Source organism: Oncorhynchus mykiss, chromosome 23 (genome assembly GCF_013265735.2).
Source record: "Oncorhynchus mykiss isolate Arlee chromosome 23, USDA_OmykA_1.1, whole genome shotgun sequence".
Lineage (NCBI taxonomy): Eukaryota > Metazoa > Chordata > Actinopteri > Salmoniformes > Salmonidae > Oncorhynchus > Oncorhynchus mykiss.
In genome coordinates this window covers 35,477,259-35,504,401 of record NC_048587.1, presented here as the reverse complement: position 1 = coordinate 35,504,401, position 27,143 = coordinate 35,477,259, and the positions used below count along the sequence as shown (strand labels likewise).

Below are 27,143 nucleotides of genomic sequence, written 5' to 3'. Positions count from 1 at the left end.
TATGTTAATGAGCTATTATTTCTCCTCCCACAATATTAATCCACAATGCACCATAATTAACAGTATGCTGCAGTAAATCTATAGCAAAACAACAATACATTACCTTTTTGTTGAATTGTATTGAACATAAAATCAGCAATTGCTAATAGTGAATATTAAAAAAATCATATACACTATATATCCATAAGTATGTGGACACCCCTTCAAATGAGTGGATTCGCTATTTCAGCCATACCCATTGCAGACATGTGTATAGCATCAAGCACACACCCATATAATCTCCATAGACAAACATTGCCAGTAGAATGATCTTACTGAAGAGCCCAGTGACTTTCAACGTGTTACCATCAAAGGATTCCACCTTTCCAACAAGTCAGTTCGTCACATTTCTGCCCTGCTAGAGCTGCCCTGGTCAACGGTAAGTGCTGTCATTGTGAAGTGGAAACGTCTATGAGCAACAACGGCTCGGTGGAAGGCCACACAAGCTCACAGAACAGGACAGCCGAGTGCTGAAGCACGTAGCATGTAAAAATTGTCTGTTCTCAATTGCAACACTCACTACCGAGTTCCAAACTGCCTCTGGAAGTAACGTCAGCAAAATAACTGTTTGTCGAGAGCTTTATGAAATGGAAACCCCATTCTCCGGAGTGATGGATCATGCTTCACATCTGGCAGTCTGACGTACGAATCTGGGTTTTGGCGGATGCCAGGAGTACACTATCTGCCCCAATGCACTGTAAAGTTTGGTGGATGAGGAATAATGGTCTGGGGCGGTTTTTCGTGGTTGGGACTAGGCCCCTTAGTTCCAGTGAAGGGAAATATTAACGCTACAGCATATAATGACTTTCTAGACGATTCTGTGCCTCGAAATTTGTGGCAACAGTTGGGAAAGTAGGGAAAGCCCTTTCCTGTTTCAGCATGACAATGCCCCAGTGCACAAAGCGAGATCCATTTAGAAATGGTTTGTTGAAATCGGTGTGGAAGAACTTGACTGGCCTGCAAAGAGCCATGACCTCAAATCCATCGAACACCTTTGGGATTAATTGGAATGACGACTGCGAGCCAGGCCTAATCGCCCAACAGCAGTGCCCAACCTCACTAATGCTCTTGTGATGAATTGAAGTCCCCGCAGCACTGTTCCAACATCTAGTGGAAAGCCTTCCCAGAAGAGTGGAGGCTGTTATAGCAGCAAAGGGAGAACACATTTTGGAATGAGATGTTTGACAAGCAGGTGTCCACATTTTTGTCAATGTAGTGTATATGTACATATCTACCTCAATTACCTCACAACCCTGCACATTAACTCGGTACTGGTACCCTGTGTATATAACCAAGTTCTGTGTTATTATTCTCTCTGCTTTGTTGGGAAGGGTCTGTAAGTAAGCATTTCACTGTTAGTCTACAGCTGTCTACAGCTGAAGCATGTGACAAATAACAGTTTAGTTTATTTGAGTAGGTCTCCCGTCATTGGATACAAATTTGCATTTCGTTCAACAGCATCAGTGTATTGCAACAGTCACTTCACAACCACATACAACCAACCGCAAAAGAAAGAAATGCAGATATAGTATCGGTCAAATGAGACGCTACCCCCACTCAGTGTGCTGTATGGAAGAAGCATTGGATGGACTGAGCTCCAAGCTATATGATCAAATATACGCACTCTATCACAAGCCCAACTGACTGCCCAAGGCAATTACTTTCATTAGTTGGTGCACACACACACACACGTGCCTGCGCATGCACACACACACACATCTACACTAACTGTAAATGCAGCAGGAAATGTATGCTATACATGTTGGCAGAGTCACAGATGAATAAATTAACAGTTAAAAAAACACAACTGCTGCGGTTCAAAACTGAACGAGAGTCCTGCCCACAACCCTCATCATCAGTCAGTCCTGTGAATACGCTCTGAGGGTGCTTCTCAAATGACACCCTGGTCCCTATTTAGCGCACTACTTTTGACAAAAGCTATATGGATTCTGGTAAAAATGTGTGTGCTATATAGGGATTAAAGTGTCATAGGGCCTCACCTAATATAGTAGAATGCACAGAGAGGCTGTTGGGGAGAATGCAACGGCTGCACTCCATCAGTGCATCTAATTTCAGCTGTGAATTATATTAGCACAGGAGCAGTACACTGGCTGGAGGAGGAGAGGAAAGAGGGAGGTGGAAGAGGAGAGGTGGGGATTATAGCCTTGGAGAATGGGGAAGGAGAGGGAGGTGGTGGGTGAGAAAGGGGGAATAGATGGGTTGAGGGTGATCAGAGAAGTGGGGGTAATGTTCTTGGCAGCAATTCAGTTTATAAATGCGTACAGTTTACAAAAACAGAGAAAGAGAGGGGGGGGAGCAAGAGAGAGTGAGAGAGCAAGAGAAAGTGAGAGGGAGGTAGAGGGTCATTCAGAGTTCAACAGTGATTGGGGTCTCAGGTATCAGTCAGGTTATAGACTGGTACTGGACCTCATGTGTAGACGTATGAACCCGGACACTATCAATTGAGCAATGACTTAAGAATCATTAAATTATAAAAAATAATGGATAGCATTTATCTAGCGATTTTCACTTAGTCTATAAGTGTTATCTATATAAAGGCATAGTATGGCCTCTGCCTTGGGGTCTGAACCTTTATGGCACAGTAACAAGGTTACTGGTTCAAGCAACGTTCCAAATGTTCTCCATTAATTGATACAATAGACACCACTCACCATGAATCATCAAACAGTGGATCATGTCAATTAAATTAAATTAAAGGGGCTTTATTGGCATGGGAAACATATGTTAACATTGCCAAAGCAAGTGAAGTAGATAACATACAAAAGTGAAAATAAAAAATTAAATGAACAGTAAACATTACACTCACAGAGGTTCCAAAAGATTAAAGACATTACAAATGTCATGTTATGTATATATACAGTGTTGTAACTATGTACAAATGTTTAAAATACAAAAGGGAACATAAATAAAGAAATGTCTCTGTGTAATGTTGACTGGCATTTAACAACCCTTTCCCACCAACCTCTGGGCGATAAGGCCCTAAGGGCAAGGAGCAGTACATACTGTACAGCCTCACCATCTCTGACACTGAACCCATTCAGACACAACGACGGCTCTGTTTCAAAGCTCAGTCAGAGAGTTAGTGTAGTGCTAAGAGGAATTAACTACCAATTGAGTTTCTATAGGCTAGTTCGTGAGGGGACAGGAATCGGGATTTCCCCATGGAATAGCCTGTGTCCCAATGTGTGGCCAATGACTAAAGCATCTGACTATATAGATCTCACAGACTGTGACAGACCATAGCCCAGTGGGACATTTTACACACCACTATTTGATCTACATTGCATTGTATGTTAACACATACGCTAGCTAATAGATTATTTATATGACAAAGGACACATGATCTTTGAAGCAAAGCGATCGACAGTAAAATGATGTAAGGGATTGTTTCTGTCAAGCAACCGAACACCGGCAGTCTGAATAACTCCTCTCCCCTTGCCTCCACTGTCCTAAAACTTGTCACTCCAGATCAGCGTTCGAGACGCGACGAGAGCAGCAAGTTCGCCCGCGCTGCTCCATTCTGCTCCGTTCGTTTCTCTCTGTCTGCCGGTGGCGCTGAACCGCTGCAGCACGCAGCCCGGACGTTGGGGGCTGGCATACTGCGTGCGAGAGAGAGAACAGAATGAGAGAAAAGGACCAGACCAGTCGAGCTTGTTGCAAATCTGTTTCTCTTCGAAGCGGACGTGTTCGGGACAGAGAGAAGAGAGGACGAGAGTGAGCAAGATGAGGAAGGGAAGACTGAGTTTCAACTCGTAAAAGAAAGGGGAACAAATGGGGGGGGAAATACCTGTTATATCAAGGAAAGAATTTACTTTAATATTACACCCAAGCCACATCTGGAAATAGTCGTTCCTCGGACGTTCTCTGCAAGGAGCAGCTCGAGGTAAGTTTCTTTGATGTTAGGCTACTAAACTATCAGCAATGTATCCGAGTTGTGCATGTATGCTGTTCTGCATAAAATGTTGGTTATTTCTAAAGTAGCCTAGGCCTGGAGCACATCATGGTGAGGATTGTTTCGCTGTCATGTAGCAAACTTATTTTTAAAGCGTGCTCGTAGTCGGGTTCTTTATAATTTTCACCTTTTTAAAGCAATAGCCTATATTTTAAGTTTTGATTGTTTGTGGGCCTGTTTCGTGTCATTCTAGTGACACGGCTGTGTTGCGTTGTAAACAGCAGTGTTTTATGTTATTGACATTACATACAGTGGAACGGACAGGCTCCAGCTACAGTCACACATCAGGAGCTGAGCTCACATGATGCAGCCATATCTGAACAGCTGTTGTATCCAAATCATCCATACTAAAAACATGCATGACCTGAAGCTGTTTTACCCTGTTTCAATTGTTACTGTCACTTACAGTAGGTAATAATATCCATCACAATGGCTGCGTTTACTTAGGCAGCCCAATTCAGATATTTTCTCACTAATAATTGGTATTTTGCCCAAGATCAGAGCTGGGCAGCCTGTGTAAACACAGCCATAGCCTACTCAGTTAAGGCTGTTCTGTTTCGATCAGTGGAAGAGTGTCTTGTCTCTAAAATGATTCAAGACTTGACTGATCTATTGATCTAGTCATTGATTGGTTGATTTGACATTTCTGCTTCTTGAGATTTGATACAGTGTCTATTCAATGTCTTTATTAATTGACAAAAGTTCAAATCAAATTGTATTGGTCACATACACATGGTTAGCAGATGTTAATGTGAGTGTAGCGAAATGCTTGTGCTTCTAGTTTTGACGGTGCAGTAATATCTAACAAGTAATCTAACAATTCCCCAACAACTACCTAATACACAAATCTAAAAGGAGGAATAAGGATATGTACATATAAATATATGGATGAGTGGCATAGGCATGGTGCAATAGATGGTATAAGGTACAGTATATACATATTTGATGAGTAATGTAAGCTATGTTAATGTTATTAAAGTGGCATTGTTTAAAGTGACTAGTGATCAATTTATTAAAGTGGCCAGTGATATGAGTCTCTATGTAGGCAGCAGCCTCTCTGAGTTAGTGATTGCTGTTTACTAACCACCCGATGGCCTTGAGATAGAAGCTGTTTTTCAGTCTCTCGGTCCCAGCTTTGATGCACCTGTACTGATCTCGCCTTCTGGATGGTAGCGGAGTCAACAGGCAGTGGCTCGGGTGGTTGTTATCCTTGATTATCTTTTTGGCCTTCCTGTGACATTGGGTGCTGTAGGTGTCCTGGAGGCCAGGTCATTTGCCCCTGGTGTTGTGCAGACCGCACCACCCTCTGGAGTGCCTTGTGGTTGAGGGCGGTGCAGTTGCTGTACAAGGCAGTGATACAGCCCGACAGGATGATCTTGATTGTGCATCTGTAAAATTTTGTCAGGGTTTTAGGTGACAAGCCAAATTTCTTCAGCCTCCTGAGGTTGAAGAGGCGCGGTTGCGCCTTCTTCACCACACTGTCTGTGTGGGTGGACCATTTCAGTTTGTCTGTGATGTGTACGCCGAGGAACTTTAAACTTTCCACCTTCTCCACTACTGTCCCTTCGATGTGGATAGGGGGGTGCTCCCTCTGCTGTTTCCTGAAGTCCACGATCATCTCCTTTGTTTTGTTGACGTTGAATGAGAGGTTGTTTTCCTGACACCACACTCCTATTGCCCTCACCTCTTGTCGTTGTTGGTAATCAAGCCCACTATTGTTGTGTCGTCTGCAAACTTTATGATTGAGTTGGAGGCGTGCATGGCCATGCAGTCATGGGTGAACAGGGAGTACAGGAGGGGGCTGAGCATGCACTCTTGTTGGGCCCCAGTGTTGAGGATCAGCGAAATGGAGATCTTGTTTCCTACCTTCACCACCTGGGGGCGGCCCGTCAGAAAGTCCAGGACCCAATTGCACTGGGCAGGGTTGAGACCCAGGGCCTCCAGCTTGATGATGAGCTTGGAGGGTACTATGGTGTTGAATGCTGAGCTGTAGTCAATGAACAGAAATCTTATATAGGTATTTATTTTGTCCAGTTATGTACATATCTCACATATTTCTCAGTATATTTCCAGGATTCTGTTGCCATTTCATCTGTGTGTCTCTGTGGAGCAGGAATGTTGGGTAATAATAGGGCTGTCCCTGACAAAACTTTTTTTTATTGTCAACCGAAAGTCGTCTGTTTTGTTGACCAATCGATTGGTCGAAATTCTTTAACGTGTATTTTTCCATATATAGACACACCTATGTGTTTTAATAAAATCAACTATATGCTTGTCTGATGCTTTAAGAAAACTGTTTGATGATATAAGACACAAATGACTCAAGAGGGAGCCAGATATCAGGATAACTAGAGGTAAAAAAACAACAACATATTAGCCTGACCCGACCATCCTCCTCCTGCTCCTGCTGGCTTTCTACTCTCGGTAATAGGCTACATGAGGTAATAGGCTACATGAGGAGTCGACAACCTTTCTCATGTGGAATGGCAATTTATCTTCTAATTTCTACCGATCTGCGTGCCAGTTATGGTTTTCATATACACATCTTCGTATCTCAAAATCATTGTCATGTGGTTAATCAAAATTCTATCCAAATCTAAATGAAAATCATACAAACCCTAAAAAGTAAATATGTTGCCATTGCCAACTATATAAAAATAGCATACTTAAAGCCAACAAATAAAAAAAATTGCAGCCTGCAGGTAGAAAATATCCTGATAAAAATACATATCCTATAAATCACATTGGCTACACATGGCTTGTCTGCAACAAACTTGAAACATTGTATCAACTATCAACTTGGGTCCAGCCTAAAGCTTACACTAGCAAACTTGCAACATTGTATAAAATATTCTGGGCCCTCAAAGCTTCCCAAGCCAGTGAGCTCAGGACAGACACAGCTGTAGTCTATTTGTGCAAGGAATAAGAGCTCATCAGGTAGGGCTATTTTATTATGTTTCCACCAAATCAGAGCATGACATTTCCTTCCTTCACGCTGAGTGGTTATCGAAAGGGGGAGAGATGGAAAGATTTTTCAAATACATTGAGGAACCATTGTGATTCTCAATGGTAAAACAGACTTTGTTTGCTTGCTGTTTGAGGTGAAGAAAACATTACTTTGAGAAGCTCCACAGCTCATTAGTGGTGGTGCGCTAAGCCAATCAGAAATACTATCAGATCCAACATTTGCGCGCAGGCCAGGTAGTCTATAGGCCTACCTTACTCAACATTGACAGTAGCACTCCAAACAAAATACAATGACTAAATTGACAAAACTCCTAAATGGAATGAAATAAACCAAAACGTGTTTCTCACAAGTGTAGCGCTCTGTAAACAAAGTGTCCACTCTGACAATGAGAATGGCAAAAGACTGGAATAATAATATTTAGAAAGCATTAACAGAAATTACCATAACCAAGCAAACATTGTAGATCAGAAATTATAGGAATTAACGGTAAATGTACTACTGGTCATATATGTAGTGGGGAATAGATAGACACCAACAATCAAGGGAAACATTTCACACAATGAAGTCATAAAATAATTAATGTGCACAAATTGGTGAGAGTGAGCACATTCTGGAGAGAGTTATGCATTTTAGCCACACTCCCCTTCTTCATGGACTGTGCCATCCACGCGGCCTCCGCAATGAATTAGTCTCAGCCTCCACAATGGGTTAGTTCTCTGAGATTGGTGCGAATCAGACAGGTGTCTCGTGTGCCAAAATATAGTTGCTACTGCTTGACTAAAAAAGTATTGGTTGACCAACAGCCTATTGACCAAACAATCGAACAGTCCACTAATTGCGCTCAGCCCTAGGTAATAGCATGCTGAGCTGTGCTGTCTGGCTTTGGCTCTACACAGCTGTTTCAGTGTGGGGTTTGTCTTCCCTACCCACCCCAATGGCATCCCCTGTCTGGGAAAACACACACGAATGCAAGCGCGCGCGCACACACACACACACACACACACACACACACACACACACACACACACACACACACACACACACACACACACACACACACACACACACACACACACATTCCCGCTAATACCCATATCGTCAGAGTCTTGGCAGGACATTCTCTGTCTGACTCTCATGCCATCCCCAGTTGTTTAAGGGTGTCTGACTGTCTGCTGAAGGAACAATCATGTCTAACACACAATTGGGAGGGAGAGAGAGAGAGAGAAAGAAAGAGAGAACGAAGGGGGAGATAGAAAGAGAGAGGGCTGAGAAGGGAGAGTGGGCAGAGAGAAAGAAAGAGAGAGAAGGGGGCAGAGAGAAAGAGAGAGAGAGAGAAAAGGCAGCATGGAACGTGATAGAGGATATATCGGTGAAAGCTGCTGGCAGAGAGAGCAAGTGAGAGAGAAGATTGAGAGTGAGAGAAAGAAAGAGAGAATGGGGGCGTGAGAGAGGGCAGAGATAGGGTTAAGTTGTGACACCGTAAAGAGACATCTTTGTTTTATGCTCTCAATGCCTGTTTTAATACAGTGTATGGATCAGGATCAGCTGTGAGCAGAATTGCAAATGCTGCTGGTCTGATTGGACCATAAACAATAGGGATGTCACGATTCAACGATATGCATCGGTTCCCAATTCAAATGTTTAAGATGCAAGTCCATCGGTCGCGGACGCAATACCGATCCAAATGTAGCGTGCATCCGTCAGAAAATCAATCCAAACTTTACGAATCACCTGTTCACATTTTTTGTTGTTGTTCATTTTACATTATTTCTACCTTCCAAAAATACCTCTAATCTTTTGTGGCAACTGGTGTGTCATATCTGCTTCAGTGTCGATGTATGCATGTAACTGTGTTGACATTCATTGATGTACAAGTAATTTTGCAATATCAATAGCCTTGTCAAACTGCACACTGTGCCCAGCTACAAGCGCTGACCAACGGGAGGTATGCAGCCTGTTCCTGATCTTGCCCATCTGCACAGCACATTCAAATGCTAATATGGCTTGCGTGATATTAGGCTTTATTAGTTTAGTGACAACCTATGTAATTTGCTAGGTTACTGTTATTCATTTGCTGTTGAAAAGGTTGTTTTACCGGAATAAAATGAAGCTACCAGAGCCATAACTCAACTCGATGGAGTTGAGCAGCGACTAGTGTTGTCGGATTGGAGCTCGTCACATGAAATTAAGTTTTTATCCAAATCTACTGATGTCAGCAGCCAAAGAATAGCCCGCAATTACACAGAACAATGTCGTGTATAATTGCGGGCTATTCTTTGGGTCTGAAAACTAGTTTTAAGGAAATCCTGGAGTTGAGTTTAATCGGCTACCTGCTGAACTGAGAATGCAATAGTTTTTATTTTGATTGAGCAGGTCCAACAATAGTTTGGGTAATTTTGCTTTAAACAATCAGTGTATAATGGTCATTTTTAGATATACAGTTGAAGTCGCAAGTTTACATACACCTTAGCCAAATTTAATCCTAGTAAAAATTCCATGTCTTAGGTCAGTAAGGATCACCACTTTATTTTAAGAATGTGAAATGTCAGAATAATAGTAGAGAGAATGATTTATTTAAGCTTATATTTCTTTCATCACATTCTCAGTGGGTCAGAAGTTTACATACACTCAATTAGTATTTGGTAGCATTGCATTTAAATTGTTTAACTTGGGTCAAACGTTTTGGGTAGCCTTCCACAAGCTTCCCACAATAAGTTTAGTACATTTTCAGAACTGAGTCAGGTTTGTAGGCCTCTTTGCTCGCACACACTTTTTCAGTTCTGCCCACAAATATTCTATGGGATTGAGGCCAGGGCTTTGTGATGGCCACTCCAATACCTTGACTTTGTTGTCCTTAAGCCATTTTGCCACAATTTTGGAAGTATGCTTGGGGTCATTGTCCATTTGGAAGACCCATTTGCGACCAATCTTTAACTTCCTAACTGATGTCTAGAGATGTTGCTTCAATATATCCACGTACATTTTCTACCTCATGATGCCATACATTTTGTGAAGTGCAGCAGTTCCTCCTGCAGCAAAGCACTCCCACAACATGATGCTGCCACTCCCATGCTTCACAGTTGGGATGGTGCTCTTCTGCTTGCAAGCATCCTCCTTTTTCCTCCTAACATAACAATGGTTATTATGGCCAAACAGTTCTATATTTGTTTCATCAGACCAGAGGACATTTCAAAAAAAGTGCTATCTTTGTCCCATGTGCAGTTGCAAACTGTAGTCTGGATTTTTTATGGCGGTGTTGGAGCAGTTGCTTCTTCCTTGCCGAGCGGCCTTTCAGGTTATGTCGATATAGGACTCGTTTTTGTCACACCCTGACCATAGTTTACTTTGTATATTTCTATGTTGTGGTTGGTCAGGGTGTGATCTGAGTGGGCATTCTATGTTTCATGTCTAGTTTGTCTAGTTCTATGTTCGGCCTGATATGGTTCTCAATCAGAGGCAGGTGTTCGTCATTGTCTCTGATTGGGAACCATATTTAGGTAGCCTGGGTTTCACTGTGTGTTTGTGGGTGATTGTTCCTGTCTTTGTGTAGTGTTCACCAGATAGGCTGTATTAGGTTTTGAGTTCTCACGTTTCTTGTTTTTTCGTTAGTTTGTTCTTGTATAGTGTCGTAAATAAAGTACAATGAACAACCACCACGCTGCGCTTTGGTCCGCCTCTACTTCACAAGAAGAGAATCGTTACAGAATCACCCACCACAACAGGACCAAGCGGTGTGGTAATGGGCAAAGGAAAAAGCAGCAGCAGGAGCAGCGCGAGGAGGTATGGACATGGGAGGACGAATTAGACGGTAAAGGACCTTGGGCTCAGCCAGGAGAGTATCGCCGCCCCAAGGAAGAACGGGAGGCGGCGAAAGCGGAGAGGCGCTGGTATGAGGAGGCAGCGCGGCGTCGTGGATGGAAGCCCGGGAGTCAGCCCCAAAAAATTTCTTGGGGGGGGGGCTAACAGGGAGTATGGCTACGCCAGGTAGGAGACCTGAGCCAACTTCCTGTGGTTACCGGTGGGCTAGAGAGACCGGGCAGGCACCGTGTTATGCTGTGGAGCGCACGGTGTCCCCAGTGCGGGTGCACAGCCCGGTGCGGTACATTCCAGCTCCGCGTATCGGCCGGGCTAGAGTGGGCATCGAGCCAAGTGCCATGAAGCCGGCTCTACGCATCTGGTCTCCAGTGCGTCTCCTTGGGCCGGCTTACATGGCACCAGCCTTGCGCACGGTGTCCCCGGTTCGCCTGCATAGCCCAGTGCGGGCTATTCCACCTCGCCGCACTGGCAGGGCGACCGGGACCATTCAACCGGGTAAGGTTGGGCAGGCTCGGTGCTCAAGAGCTCCAGTGCGCCTGCACGGCCCGGTCTATCCGTCACCACCTCCACACCCCAGCCCTCCGGTGGCAGCTCCCCGTACCAGGCTGTCTCTCCGGCCCATCCGTCCAGAGCCTTCCTCCTCTCCAGCGCTGCCGGAGTCTCCCGCCTCTCCGGCGCTACCAGAGCCTTCCTCCTCTCCAGCGCTGCCGGAGCCTCCCGTCTGTCCGGCGCCTCTGCCGGAGCCTCCCGCCTGTCCGGCGCCTCTGCCGGAGCCTCCCGCCTGTCCGGCGCCGCTGCCGGAGCCTCCCGCCTGTCCGGCGCCTCTGCCGGAGCCTCCCGCCTGTCCGGCGCCTCTGCCGGAGCCTCCCGCCTGTCCGGCGCCTCTGCCGGAGCCTCCCGCCTGTCCGGCGCCTCTGCCGGAGCCTCCCGCCTGTCCGGCGCCTCTGCCGGAGCTTCCCGTCTGCCCGGCGCCTCTGCCGGAGCTTCCCGTCTGCCCGGCGCCATCGGAGCTTCCCGTCTGCCCAACGCCGCCAGCGCCGCCCGTCTGCCCAGCGCCGCCAGCGCCGCCCGTCTGCCCAGCGCCGCCAGCGCCGCCCGTCTGCCCAGCGCCGCCAGCGCCGCCCAGCGCCGCCAGCGCCGCCCGTCTGCCCAGCGCCGCCAGTGCCGCCCGTCTGCCCAGCGCTGCCAGTGCCGCCCGTCTGCCCAGCGCTGCCAGTGCCGCCCGTCTGCCCAGCGCCGCCAGTGCCGCCCGTCTGCCAGGAGCCGCCAATGCCGCCCGTCTGCCAGGGGCCGCCAGTGCCGCCCGTCAGCCAGGGGCCGCCAGTGCCGCCAGTCAGCCAGGGGCCGCCAGTGCCGCCAGTCAGCCAGGGGCCGCCAGTGCCGCCAGTCAGCCCAGCGCCAGTGCCGCCAGTCAACCAGGGGCCGCCAGTGCCGCCAGTCAGCCAGGGGCCGCCAGTGCCGCCAGTCAGCCAGGGGCCGCTAGAGCCCCTCCGCCCGGAGCAGCTGTCCCTCTGTCCCGAGCAGCTGTCCCTCTGTCCCGAGCAGCTGTCCCTCTGTCCCGAGCAGCTGTCCCTCTGTCCCGAGCTGTCTCTTAGGAGGGTCACCTATCTAGGGACGCTAAGGAGGTGGACAAAGACTATTATGGAGTGGGGTCCACGTCCAGCGCCAGAGCCGCCTCCGCGGACAGATGCCCACCCAGACCCTCCCCTATAGGTTCAGGTTTTGCGGCCGGAGTCCGCACCTTGGGGGGGGGGGTACTGTCACACCCTGACCATAGTTTACTTTGTATATTTCTATGTTGTGGTTGGTCAGGGTGTGATCTGAGTGGGCATTCTATGTTTCATGTCTAGTTTGTCTAGTTCTATGTTCGGCCTGATATGGTTCTCAATCAGAGGCAGGTGTTCGTCATTGTCTCTGATTGGGAACCATATTTAGGTAGCCTGGGTTTCACTGTGTGTTTGTGGGTGATTGTTCCTGTCTTTGTGTAGTGTTCACCAGATAGGCTGTATTAGGTTTTGAGTTCTCACGTTTCTTGTTTTTTCGTTAGTTTGTTCTTGTATAGTGTCGTAAATAAAGTACAATGAACAACCACCACGCTGCGCTTTGGTCCGCCTCTACTTCACAAGAAGAGAATCGTTACAGTTTTACTTTGAATATAGATACTTTTGTACCTGTTTCCTCCTGCATCTTCACATGGTCATTTACTGTTGTTTTAGGATTGATTTGCACTTTTCGCACCAAAGTATGTTCATCTCTAGAAGACAGAACGCGTCTCCTTCCTGAGTGGTATGACGGCTACATGGTCCCATGGTGTTTCTACTTGCGTACTATTGTTTGTACAGGTGAACGTGGTACTTTCAGGCGTTTGGAAATTGCTCCCAAGGATGAACCAGACTTGTGGAGGTTTACACATTTTTTTCTGAGGTCTTGGCTGATTTCTTTTGATTTTCCCATGATGTCAAGCAAAGAGGCACTGAGTTTGAAGGTAGGCCTTGAAATACATCCACAGGTACACCTCCAATTGACTCAAATGATGTCAATTAGCCTATCAGAAGTTTCTAAAGCCACAACATTTTCTGGAATTTTCCAAGTTGTTTTAAGGCACAGTCAACTTAGTGTATGTTAACTTCTGACCCACTGGAATTGTGATACAGTGATATTTAAGTGAAATAATCTGTCTGTAGATAATTGTTGTAAAAATGACTTGTGTCATTCACAAAGTAGATGTCCTAACCGACTTGCCAAAACTATAGTTTGTTAACAAGACATTTTTGATGTGGTTGAAAAACGAGTTTTAATGACTCCAACGTAAGTGTATGTAAACTGCCAACTTCAATTGTACATGGTAAAGTTGAGAATTTCAAAACGAGGACAGAAATCACTTTGCAAGGTGCACTGAGTGGCCAAAGGGAGAGGAGAAGAAAATATCATTCCGTAAACACTTCCAAACATTTTTCAGATGATGGTGAAGTCCAATGTGCTATATAGCTATGCTATATATTCATTGGCTATGTCATAGCTTATTTGTAAATTATAAATATTGATACATTACTAGCTCAAACACTTAATTTGCAAAACTGACAAGTTCATTAGTGGGTGATGATGATTTCAGAACCAAATTGGGGGGGGAAAAATACATAGGCTACATTGCCCCCCACCTTATCTGATAGTGGTAGTGGGGTGGTAGATGCCTAGTTTCCCTTATGGCTCAGCTCAGGTGCCTACATAGTAGAGGTCCACCGATTAAACGGAATGGCCAATTAATTATGGCTGATTTCAAGTTTTCATAACAATCGGTGATCGGTGTTTTTGGACACCGATTTGCCGATTTATTTATTTTTATTTATTTTTTTACACCTTTATTTAACTACACACATTCTTATTTTCAATGACGGCCTAGGAACGGTGGGATAACTGTCTTGTTCAGGGACAGAACGACATATTTTTACCTTGTCAGCTCGGGGATTCGTTTTTGCAACATTTTGGTTACTAGTCCAACGCTCTAACCACTTACATTGCACTCCACGAGGAGCCTGCGTGGCAGGCTGACTACCTGTTACGCAAGGGCAGCAAGAAGCCAAGGTAAGTTGCTAGCTAGCATTAAACTTATCTTATAAAAAACAATCAATCTTAACATAATCACTAGTTAACAACACTGTCATCTCAGATTTTCAAAATATGCGTTACAGCCAACGCTAGACAAGCATTTGTGTAAGTTTATCATGGCATAATGCTATGCTAGGCTCTGCTGGCAGCAGGCAACATTTTCACGAAAATAAGAAAAGCAACCAAATTACAGTGCCTTGCGAAAGTATTCGGCCCCCTTGAACTTTGTGACCTTTTGCCACATTTCAGGCTTCAAACATAAAGATATAAAACTGTATTTTTTTGTGAAGAATCAACAACAAGTGGGATACGATCATGAAGTGGAACGACATTTATTGGATATTTCAAACTTTTTTAACAAATCAAAAACTGAAAAATTGGGCGTGCAAAATTATTCAGCCCCTTTACTTTCAGTGCAGCAAACTCTCTCCAGAAGTTCAGTGAGGATCTCTGAATGATCCAATGTTGACCTAAATGACTAATGATGATAAATACAATCGACCTGTGTGTAATCAAGTCTCCGTATAAATGCACCTGCACTGTGATAGTCTCAGAGGTCCGTTAAAAGCGCAGAGAGCATCATGAAGAACAAGAAACACACCAGGCAGGTCCGAGATACTGTTGTGAAGAAGTTTAAAGCCGGATTTGGATACAAAAAGATTTCCCAAGCTTTAAACATCCCAAGGAGCACTGTGCAAGCGATAATATTGAAATGGAAGGAGTATCAGACCACTGCAAATCTACCAAGACCTGGCCGTCCCTCTAAACTTTCAGCTCATACAAGGAGAAGACTGATCAGAGATGCAGCCAAGAGGCCCATGATCACTCTGGATGAACTGCAGAGATCTACAGCTGAGGTGGGAGACTCTGTCCAGAGGACAACAATCAGTCGTATATTGCACAAATCTGGCCTTTATGGAAGAGTGGCAAGAAGAAAGCCATTTCTTAAAGATATCCATAAAAAGTGTTGTTTAAAGTTTGCCACAAGCCACCTGGCAGACACACCAAACATGTGGAAGAAGGTGCTCTGGTCAGATGAAACCAAAATTGAACTTTTTGGCAACAATGCAAAACGTTATGTTTGGCGTAAAAGCAACACAGCCCATCACCCTGAACACACCATCCCCACTGTCAAACATGGTGGTGGCAGCATCATGGTTTGGGCCTGCTTTTCTTCAGCAGGGACAGGGAAGATGGTTAAAATTGATGGGAAGATGGATGGAGACAAATACAGGACCATTCTGGAAGAAAACCTGATGGAGTCTGCAATAGACCTGAGACTGGGACAGAGATTTGTCTTCCAACAAGACAATGATCCAAAACATAAAGCAAAATCTACAATGGAATGGTTCAAAAATAAACATATCCAGGTGTTAGAATGGCCAAGTCAAAGTCCAGACCTGAATCCAATCGAGAATCTGTGGAAAGAACTGAAAACTGCTGTTCACAAATGCTCTCCATCCAACCTCACTGAGCTCGAGCTGTTTTGCACGGAGGACTGGGAAAAAATGTCAGTCTCTCGATGTGCAAAACTAATAGAGACATACCCCAAGCGACTTACAGCTGTAATCGCAGCAAAAAGTGGCGCTACAAAGTATTAACTTAAGGGGGCTGAATAATTTTGCATGCCCAATTTTTCAGTTTTTGATTTGTTAAAAAAGTTTGAAATATCCAATAAATGTCGTTCCACTTCATGATGGTGTCCCACTTGTTGTTGATTCTTCACAAAAAAATACAGTTTTATATCTTTATGTTTGAAGCCTGAAATGTGGCAAAAGGTCGCAAAGTTCAAGGGGGCCGAATACTTTCGCAAGGCACTGTATATGGTCCCTTTACAGCCATTCTTCAATGGAAATGCCTAAAAAGACGTCACAATGCTGTAGACACCTTGGTGAATACGTGGAAAACGTAAGCTCATTCTTAGCTCATTCACAGCCATATAAGGAGTCATTGGCATGAGGCGGTTTAAAAAAATGCGGCACTTCCTGGTTGGATTTTTATCTGGTTTTCGCCTGTAACATCAGTTCTGTGGCACTCACAAACAATATCTTTGCAGTTTTGGAAACGTCAGAGTGTTTTCTTTCCAAAGCTGTCAATTATATGCATAGTCGAGCATCTTTTCGTGACAAAATTTCTTGTTTAAAACGGGAACGTTTTTCATCCCAAATTTTAATAGCGCCACCTAGTCGCAAGAAATTAACTACACATGGTTGATGATATTATTAGTTTATCTAGCGTGTCCTGCGTTGCATATAATCGATGCAGTGCCTTTTAATTTCTCATTGAATCCCAGCCTACTTCGACAAACGGGTGATGATTTAACCTCTCTAGGGTAGGTGAGACGCTAACGTCCCACCAGGCTAACATCCGTTGAAACCGCAGAGCGCTAACATTCTAAATATACCATTTGTTATAGTAAACATTCTTGTAAATACATGAATCATACATCATTTAAACGATGAACGTCTTATTAATCCAGCCGCTGTGTCAGATTTCAAAAAGTCTTTACTGTGAAAGCAAACCATGCGATTTTCTGAGGACAGCTCCCCACACACACAAGTATTATTAGCATTTTCCAACCAAGCATTAGCGTCACGAAAGTCAGAAATAAGGATAAAATAAATCGCTTACCTTTGAAGATCTTCCTCTGGTGGCAATGCCAATTGTCCTAACTACACAGTGAATGTTCGTTTTGTTTGATAACATCCATTTTTATAGCCTAACACGAAACATTTGTAAACCGCTTGCGTCGTGATTTCCGTCTCATTCAACTTTGGACGAAGCATTTGTGGTAATTACACACACTAAACAAATGTTTATCCAGTCATGGTGGGTTTCATTGCAATCCTCTGGTTGTTACTAACACAACCATACTTGATGATTCTTTTCCCGGGACATATTGAATGAAACAAACCGATTTGAAGACACCAATCAATGACCTCATTGCGCACCAATGGAGGGACCGGTCTATCGTTGATTGACTGTATTTTGGCCCAATGACCACTGATCATCTTGAAATCTAGCTTGGAAGATAGGCAATGAGCTGAGGTAAACGGCAATATGTAATGGTTATACGTTCGAAGACCAGCCTTTGTCGAAAACTCTGGAGTAAAAGAGGTTCATTCGCCATTGCAAATCCTACTTGACGGAGCCACGAGTGTTACGCATAGCAGCACATAGTCCATAGCATTTTCAGCAACTTTATATATTTAAATTATGGCGAATAAATCAGGAAAAGCTAAAACAAAGTCTAGGTATACAGATTTAACCCAAATTATAGACCATTTCCATGTCAGACCTCTTCTGCTACCTTTCAATGGTCATTTACATGGGGCTGGTGAAGTTGAAAACTCTAAAACGTCAGCTCTCTATCAACTGCCTTTAACCATGACTGTCATGTCTTGTAAAAGGTTTCTGACTATCTCACGGGTGCTGCACATCAGTGACCCAGAAGTTGATGGGGAGAATGACAAGAAGAGAGGCACACCAAGGTTTGATAGGCCTGCCCAGAACCTGTCCATCGATGAGAGGATGGTAGCCTCAAAGGCCAGAATCAGCCTCAAACAATACGTGCGTAACAAACCAACCAAATGGGGCTACAAACTGTTTGTTTTGGCTGATTCTGTGTGTGCCTACACTTGCAATTTTTTTGTTTGAGGGGAGAAGCAGTTTTGCTACCGGTAATGGACTGAGTTATGATTCAGTTTTGGAGTTATTGGATTTTTAACTGCTGGGGAAGGGCTACCAACTGTTTGTGGACAACTTCTACACCATTAGAAGTGGCACCATTCGGACCAACAGAGTGGGCTTTCCAAAAACAAAGGTGAACGACATGCCTAAGTGGGCTGAGCGGGGCACCATGCGATGGATTTGTGAAGATGGCTTGCTCTTTGTAAAGTGGATGGATACCAGAGAGGTGGTCATGTGCACAACTATCCACAAGTCCTTCAGTGGAGATCACGTCGTCAGACATGTGAAGTTTGGTGCCGGGGCATGGATCACAAAAAATGTCCCCATTCCAGCTGCTGTGAAGGACTACAACGAGGGCATGGGAGGTGTGGACCTGTCAGATGCACTGATAAGATACTACAATGTTGTCCACAAGACCATTAAATGGTACAAGATATTTTTCTATAATTTCATCGACATTGCTGTGGTGAATGCCTTCATCCTCCAGAAGGAAATGGCCAAGAGCTGTGGACAGCCCCCCATCTCACAACTAGCATTCAGGGAGCTGCTCACCCAGGAGCTTGCTAGCTACAGCAAGTCCACTGCAGCACCTTCTGTCCCCTCTACCTCTGTCCCTTCTGCTCCAACCAGTGGTGTTCACCTGTCCAGATTAATCTCTGCAGGCATGAATGTGCCTCAGGGCAAAAAGGGAACAGTAGGGAGACGTCGTTGTGCCCTTTGTCACAGGAAATTCCCCATCACCCGCACCACCTGTTCAGTAACCCTCTGCTTTACACCAGAAAGAGACTGATATGGGCCATGGCACCAGCAGCACAATATAGTGTAGAGGACTGAGGGTATTCACAATATTGTAAAACGAAAATGTGTAAATAGTTACCCTTGTTATTTGTTTATGTTTAATTATTATTATTATTATTATTATTTTTAAAATAATTGTTATATATGTATTTTTTTTTTTTGGGGGGGGGGGGGGTGTTAGAATAGCATTTATGTATTTTGTATATAGTTATTTCCTTCAAAATGTATCACTGTACCAATTCGGCCACTTGGGTTCATTTGCGTACATTTGTGTGGGACACCTGTGGGACTTCATGCTCATTTTTGAACTTATCTGTCTAAAACTTTGCTCAACTATTGTTGTCATCTTATGTTCTTCATTAAAATAATCCCCAGCATCCTATCTGTATGTTTGTCTGTTCTTGGTCATTTGAAAGATAATGCAGCAACAATACAAAACATAAAATGTATGTTTATTTCCTTGTATTTTCTTCTACCAGATATATTGTGTTATATTCTCCTACATTCAATTCACATTTCCACAAAATGCAGAGTGTTTCCTTTCAAATGATACCAAGAATATGCATATCCTTGCTTCTGGGCCTGAGCTACAGGCAGTTAGATTAGGGTATGTCTTTAGGCAGAAATTGAGAAGAAGAGGGGGTACCCCAAAGAAGTTAAACCTCTCTGGGATAGGCGGGACGCAAATGTCCCACCTGGCATATTGCCAGGGGAAATGCAGAGCGACAAATTCAAATAAAATACTATAAAATACTAACTTTCATTAAATCACGCATGTAAGATACCAAATTAAAGCTACACTCGTTGTGAATCCAGCCAACATGTCAGATTTCAAAAAGGCTTTTCGGTGAAAGCATAAGAAGCTATTAGCTGATGATAGCACAACGGTAAACAAAGAGAAAGTAGCATGTTTCAACCCTGCAGGCACCACACAAAACACAGAAATAAAATATAAATCATGCCTTACCTTTGACGACCTTCTTTTGTTGGCACTCCAATATGTCCCATAAACATCACAAATGGTCCTTTTGTTCGATTAAGTCCGTTGATATATCAGAAAATGTCCATTTATTTGGCGCGTTTGATCCAGAAAAAAACAGCTTCCAATTTGCGCAACGTCACTACAAAATATCTCAAAAGTTACCTGTAAACTTTGCCAAAACATTTCAAACTACTTTTGTAATACAACTTTAGGTATTTTTAAATGTTAATAATCGATCAAATTGTAGACGGGACAATCTGTGTTCAATACAGGAAGACAACAAACTCACACTACTTTTCCAGTCATGCGCCTTCTCAAAAAGTACACTTCAAGTGACACAAATTCAAGATGGCCGTACCTCAACCAATTTCCAAAGACTGGTGACATCCAGTGGAAGCGGTAGGAACTGCAAAAAAGTGCCTTAGATATCTAGTTTCCCAATGAAAACTCATTGAATAGACAGTGACCTCAAAAAAAAAATCTGAATGGTTAGTCCTCTGGGTTTTGCCTGCTACATAAGTTATGTTATACTCACAGACATGATTCAAACAGTTTTAGAAACTTCAGAGTGTTTTCTATCCAAATATACTAATAATATGCATATCTTATATTCTTGGCATGAGTATCAGGAAGTTGATATTGGGCACGCTATTTATCCAAAAGTGAAAATGCTGCCCCCTATCTCAAAGAGGATAAGAACATCCAATAGTCAAAGGTATATGAAATACAAATCGTATAGAGAGAAATAGTCCTATAATTCCTATAATAACTACAACCTAAAACTTCTTACCTGGAAATATTGAAGACTCATGTTAAAAGGAACCACCAGCTTTCATATGCTCTCATGTTCTGAGCAAGGAACATAAACGTTAGCTTTCTTACATGGCACATATTGCACTTTTACTTTCTTCTCCAAAACTTAGTTTTTGCATTATTTAAACCAAATTGAACATGTTTAATTATTTATTTGATTCTAAATTGATTATATTGATGTATGATATTAAGTTAAAATAAGTGTTAATTCAGTATTGTTGTAATTTGTCATTATTACAAAAAATAATAATAATAATCGGCCGATTAATCGGTATCGGCTCTTTTTTGGTACTCCAATAATCGGTATCGGCGTTGAAAAATCATAATCGGTCGACCTCTTCTAAATAGTACATACACCATAGAAATACATAATATACACACACACACACGCACGCACACGCACGCACACACAGAAGTCAGCTCAGACAGATTCAGCTCACAGAGGCCCAGCACATGAGCTCCATCAGCAGCAATTTTTTTACTGAGAATGGAAAATGAATGTGTTAATGCAACAAATGTCGCATTGATTCGTTCTATAATTACACCGAATCACCGAACCGGGTTGGATGAAGAGGGTGGACGGTAGAGAAGAGGAGTGGGGAGAGCGACGAGGGAGGGAGAGAAGAGGAGTGGGGAGAGCGACGAGGGAGGGAGAGGAGAGGAGAGGGATGAGGAGAAAGAGGGAGAAGTGGAGAAACAGAGTAGGGAAGGAAAGAAAAGAAGGTAGCGCTGTAAGGGCTGCGGGAGAAGTGGCCTGTGCATGTGGTGTTAGACAAGCTAGCGGAGTGGCTAAAGAAGAGAGGATGAGGGGGAGATAGGTAGGTGTTGGACCCAAGAGGTAGGGCATGGCCAGAGAGAGAGAGAGAGAGAGAGAGAGAGAGAGAGAGAGAGAGAGAGAGAGAGAGAGAGAGAGAGAGAGAGAGAGAGAGAGAGAGAGAGAGAGAGAGAGAGAGAGAGAGAGAGAGAGAGAGAGAGAGAGAGAGAGAGAGAGAGAGAGAGAGAGAGAGAGAGAGAGAGAGAGAGAGAGAGAGAGAGAGAGAGAGAGAGAGAGAGAGAGAGAGAGAGAGAGAGAGAGAGAGAGAGAGAGAGAGAGAGAGAGAGAGAGAGAGAGAGAGAGAGAGAGAGAGAGAGAGAGAGAGAGAGAGAGAGAGAGAGAGAGAGAGAGAGAGAGAGAGAGAGAGAGAGAGAGAGAGAGAGAGAGAGAGAGAGATTTGCAGCCAGCCAAAGTTGAGAAACTATACAATATGACTCATTGGGTCAGGAAAGTACTCTCACAAGTTACATTCATTCAGGTAAATGTACAAGCAGTAGGTGAACTACTGCAAGAGTTCAATGCAAGAGGTGTCACTGCAGTCCCTGGTTCAAATCCAGGCTGCATCACATCTGGCTGTGATTGGGAGTCCCATAGGGATTGTATTCGGTATCTCTTGATTTCCATGTGCTGTATCTGTGCTATGATCTCTTACATAGATTCTCAAACTTTATAATGGCAAATTATCAACATATTGTGATAATGGTGTTATTATGTTATTGATTGACTGACTATGCTTTTCCAGATCTCTAAACAGTGCTATTTGTGGGTTAATTTTAGAACAATGTTATGACTTTTTAGCTACTCTTGAACCACTCCAGATGGCGTTTCTTAGCAGATTCGTCTGAGGAGAGTCTAAAACATCTCAACTCGTTTACAAATGCTTTGTTCTACGACTGTCAAAAACTGGTGTGTGTGTGTGTAAATCTGACAGACAGCTTGTCTCCTCTCCTGCTCTGTGCTGAGGTTGTGCCCTTTGAGAACATTCTGACAGCACCCTTCAGACTGACAGGGATGCACACACAAACATACACACACACACTCTCTACTCCCTGTTAGGAGCAGTAATCGTTGGGTACCTGACTAGAGACATGACCTTTTTCTCTGTTATTCGGAAGGTAAACACTACTGTAGCTCTGGAGAATAATGAAGGGAGTCAAAGACGGCTGTATCCCGGTACTCTTAAGTGGCTTCCTTTTCTTGTGTCCTTCCCTTCATCTATACTGAGATACAGTAGTTTAAGATGAAGAAGATTGCCTTGCAGAATATAGTAGAAGAGTGTCTTAATGTCAGTGGGTTGAAACTCAATCAATAGTACAGATGGTGCTGTAAATGCATTTGTAAGAGGACCTAGAATCAATGCTGTGTGTAATGGCCAGAAGAATAGTCTTGTATACAGTATCATGGAATTAAGTAGATCACATTAGGCTCCTGAGTGCTGACATTTGCCAACAACTCCATATAGCTATCAATCAATATAATTTAATTTATATAACATTAGAGGAATATTACAAATATGTTTTTTTCATAAAGTGCTGAAGTGTAACCCAGGCTTACACACCAAAGACCAAGCATGAAGCAACAGTGGAAAGGACCAACTCCTTGACTGGGTAGGAAGAAACCTTGAGAGGAACCAGACTGCATGGGTAGGAAGAAACCTTGAGAGGAGCCAGACTGCATGGGTAGGAAGAAACCTTGAGAGGAACCAGACTGCATGGGTAGGAAGAAACCTTGAGAGGAGCCAGACTGCATGGGTAGGAAGAAACCTTGAGAGGAACCAGACTGCATGGGTAGGAAGAAACCTTGAGAGGAGCCAGACTGCATGGGTAGGAAGAAACCTTGAAAGGAACCAGACTGCATGGGTAGGAGGAAACCTTGAGAGGAACCAGACTACATGGGTAGGAGGAAACCTTGAGAGGAACCAGACTACATGGGTAGGAGGAAACCTTGAGAGGAACCAGACTGCATGGGTAGGAATACATCTTGAGAGGAACCAGACTGCATGGGTAGGAGGAAACCTTGAGAGGAACCAGACTGCATGGGTAGGAATACATCTTGAGAGGAACCAGACTACATGGGTAGGAGGGAACCTTGAGAGGGACAAGACTGCATGGGTAGGAGGAAACCTTGAGAGGAGCCAGACTGCATGGGTAGGAGGAAACCTTGAGAGGAACCAGACTACATGGGTAGGAGGAAACCTTGAGAGGGACAAGACTACATGGGTAGGAATACATCTTGAGAGGAACCATGCTGCATGTGGTTGGAAGAAGAACCAGACTGCATAGGTAGGGAGAAACCTTGAGAGGAACCAGACTGCATGGGTAGGAGGAAACCTTGAGAGGAACCAGACTACATGGGTAGGAGGAAACCTTGAGAGGAACCAGACTGCATGGGTAGGAATACATCTTGAGAGGAACCAGACTGCATGGGTAGGAGGAAACCTTGAGAGGAACCAGACTGCATGGGTAGGAATACATCTTGAGAGGAACCAGACTACATGGGTAGGAGGAAACCTTGAGAGGAACCAGACTACATGGGTAGGAGGAAACCTTGAAAGGAACCAGACTGCATGGGTAGGAATACATCTTGAGAGGAACCAGACTGCATGGGTAGGAAGAAACCTTGAAAGGAACCACACTGCATGGGTAGGAATACATATTGAGAGGAACCAGACTGCATGGGTAGGAAGAAACCTTGAAAGGAACCAGACTGCATGGGTAGGAATACATCTTGAGAGGAACCAGACTACATGGGTAGGAGGAAACCTTGAGAGGAACCAGACTACATGGGTAGGAGGAAACCTTGAGAGGAGCCAGACTGCATGGGTAGGAGGAAACCTTGAGAGGAACCAGACTGCATGGGTAGGAGGAAACCTTGAGAGGAACCAGACTGCATGGGTAGGAATACATCTTGAGAGGAACCAGACTGCATGGGTAGGAGGAAACCTTGAGAGGAACCAGACTACATGGGTAGGAGGAAACCTTGAGAGGGACAAGACTGCATGGGTAGGCGGAAACCTTGAGAGGAGCCAGACTGCATGGGTAGGATTAAACCTTGAGAGGGACAAGACTGCATGGGTAGGAGGAAACCTTGAGAGGAACTAGACTACATGGGTAGGAGGAAATCTTGAGAGGAACCAGACTACATGGGTAGGAGGAAACCTTGAGAGGAACCAGACTACATGGGTAGGAGGAAACCTTGAGAGGGACAAGACTGCATGGGTAGGAGGAAACCTTGAGAGGAGCCAGACTGCATGGGTAGGAGGAAACCTTGAGAGGAACCAGACTACATGGGTAGGAGGAAACCTTGAGAGGGACAAGACTGCATGGGTAGGAGGAAACCTTGAGAGGAGCCAGACTGCATGGGTAGGAGGAAACCTTGAAAGGAACCAGACTACATGGTTAGGAGGAAACCTTGAGAGGAACCAGACTACATGGGTAGGAATACATCTTGAGAGGAATCAGACTACATGGGTAGGAGGAAACCTTGAGAGGGACAAGACTGCATGGGTCGGAGGAAACCTTGAGAGGGACAAGACTGCATGGGTCGGAGGAAACCTTGAGAGGAACCAGACTACATGGGTAGGTGGAAACCTTGAGAGGGACAAGACTGCATGGGTCGGAGGAAACCTTGAGAGGAACCAGACTACATGGGTAGGAGGAAACCTCGAGAGGGACAAGACTACATGGGTAGTAGGAAACCTTGAGAGGGACAAGACTGCATGGGTAGGAATACATCTTGAGAGGAACCAGACTACATGGGTAGGAGGGAACCTTGAGAGGGACAAGACTGCATGGGTAGGAGGAAACCTTGAGAGGAGCCAGACTGCATGGGTAGGAGGAAACCTTGAGAGGGACAAGACTACATGGGTAGTAGGAAACCTTGAGAGGGACAAGACTGCATGGGTAGGAATACATCTTGAGAGGAACCAGACTACATGGGTAGGAGGGAACCTTGAGAGGGACAAGACTGCATGGGTAGGAGGAAACCTTGAGAGGAGCCAGACTGCATGGGTAGGAGGAAACCTTGAGAGGAACCCGACTACATGGGTAGGAATACATCTTGAGAGGAACCAGACTACATGGGTAGGTGGAAACCTTGAGAGGAACCAGACTGCATGGGTAGTAGGAAACCTTTAGAGGAACCAGACTACATTGGTAGGAATACATCTTGAGAGGGACAAGACTACATGGGTAGGAATACATCATGAGAGGGACAAGACTACATGGGTAGGAATACATCTTGAGAGGGACAAGACTGCATGGGTAGGAATACATCTTGAGAGGGACAAGACTTCATGGGTAGGAATACATCTTGAGAGGGACAAGACTGCATGGGTAGGAGGAAACCTTGAGAGGGACAAGACTGCATGGGTAGGATTACATCTTGAGAGGAACCCGACTACATGGGTAGGAATACATATTGAGAGGAACCAGACTACATGGGTAGGAGCAAACCTTGAGAGGGACCAGACTGCATGGGTAGGAGGAAACCTTGAGAGGAACCAGACTACATGGGTAGGAGGAAACCTTGAGAGGGACAAGACTACATGGGTAGGAGGAAACCTTGAGAGGAACCAGACTACATGGGTAGGAGGAAACCTTGAGAGGGACAAGACTACATGGGTAGGAATACATCTTGAGAGGAACCATGCTGCATGTGGTTGGAAGAAGAACCAGACTGCATAGGTAGGGAGAAACCTTGAGAGGAACCAGACTGCATGGGTAGGAGTAAACCTTGAGAGGAACCAGACTACATGGGTAGGAGGAAACCTTGAGAGGAACCAGACTGCATGGGTAGGAATACATCTTGAGAGGAACCAGACTGCATGGGTAGGAGGAAACCTTGAGAGGAACCAGACTACATGGGTAGGAGGAAACCTTGAAAGGAACCAGACTGCATGGGTAGGAATACATCTTGAGAGGATCCAGACTGCATGGGTAGGAAGAAACCTTGAAAGGAACCACACTGCATGGGTAGGAATATATCTTGAGAGGAACCAGACTGCATGGGTAGGAAGAAACCTTGAAAGGAACCAGACTGCATGGGTAGGAATACATCTTGAGAGGAACCAGACTACATGGGTAGGAGGAAACCTTGAGAGGAACCAGACTACATGGGTAGGAGGAAACCTTGAGAGGAGCCAGACTGCATGGGTAGGAGGAAACCTTGAGAGGAACCAGACTGCATGGGTAGGCGGAAACCTTGAGAGGAACCAGACTGCATGGGTAGGAATACATCTTGAGAGGAACCAGACTGCATGGGTAGGAGGAAACCTTGAGAGGAACCAGACTACATGGGTAGGAGGAAACCTTGAGAGGGACAAGACTGCATGGGTAGGCGGAAACCTTGAGAGGAGCCAGACTGCATGGGTAGGATTAAACCTTGAGAGGGACAAGACTGCATGGGTAGCAGGAAACCTTGAGAGGAGCCAGACTGCATAGGTAGGAGGAAACCTTGAGAGGAACCAGACTATATGGGTAGGAGGAAACCTTGAGAGGAACTAGACTACATGGGTAGGAGGAAATCTTGAGAGGAACCAGACTACATGGGTAGGAGGAAACCTTGAGAGGAACCAGACTACATGGGTAGGAGGAAACCTTGAGAGGGACAAGACTGCATGGGTAGGAGGAAACCTTGAGAGGAG

The 27,143-nt window shown here is 44.7% G+C and overlaps 1 protein-coding gene across 4 annotated transcripts in view; it reads left to right on the top strand.

The window, feature by feature from the left end:
- The first annotated feature begins 3,451 nt into the window (after window positions 1–3,451).
- LOC110502653 (leucine zipper putative tumor suppressor 2 homolog) overlaps window positions 3,452–27,143 on the top strand; it is a 100,118-nt gene continuing 76,426 nt past the window's right edge. For all 4 annotated transcript variants that reach the window (XM_021580862.2, XM_036960332.1, XM_036960333.1 and 1 more), the window contains exon 1: window positions 3,452–3,943. The gene's annotated coding sequence lies outside the window, so the exon portion shown is untranslated. The remainder of the gene's footprint in view (window positions 3,944–27,143) is intronic.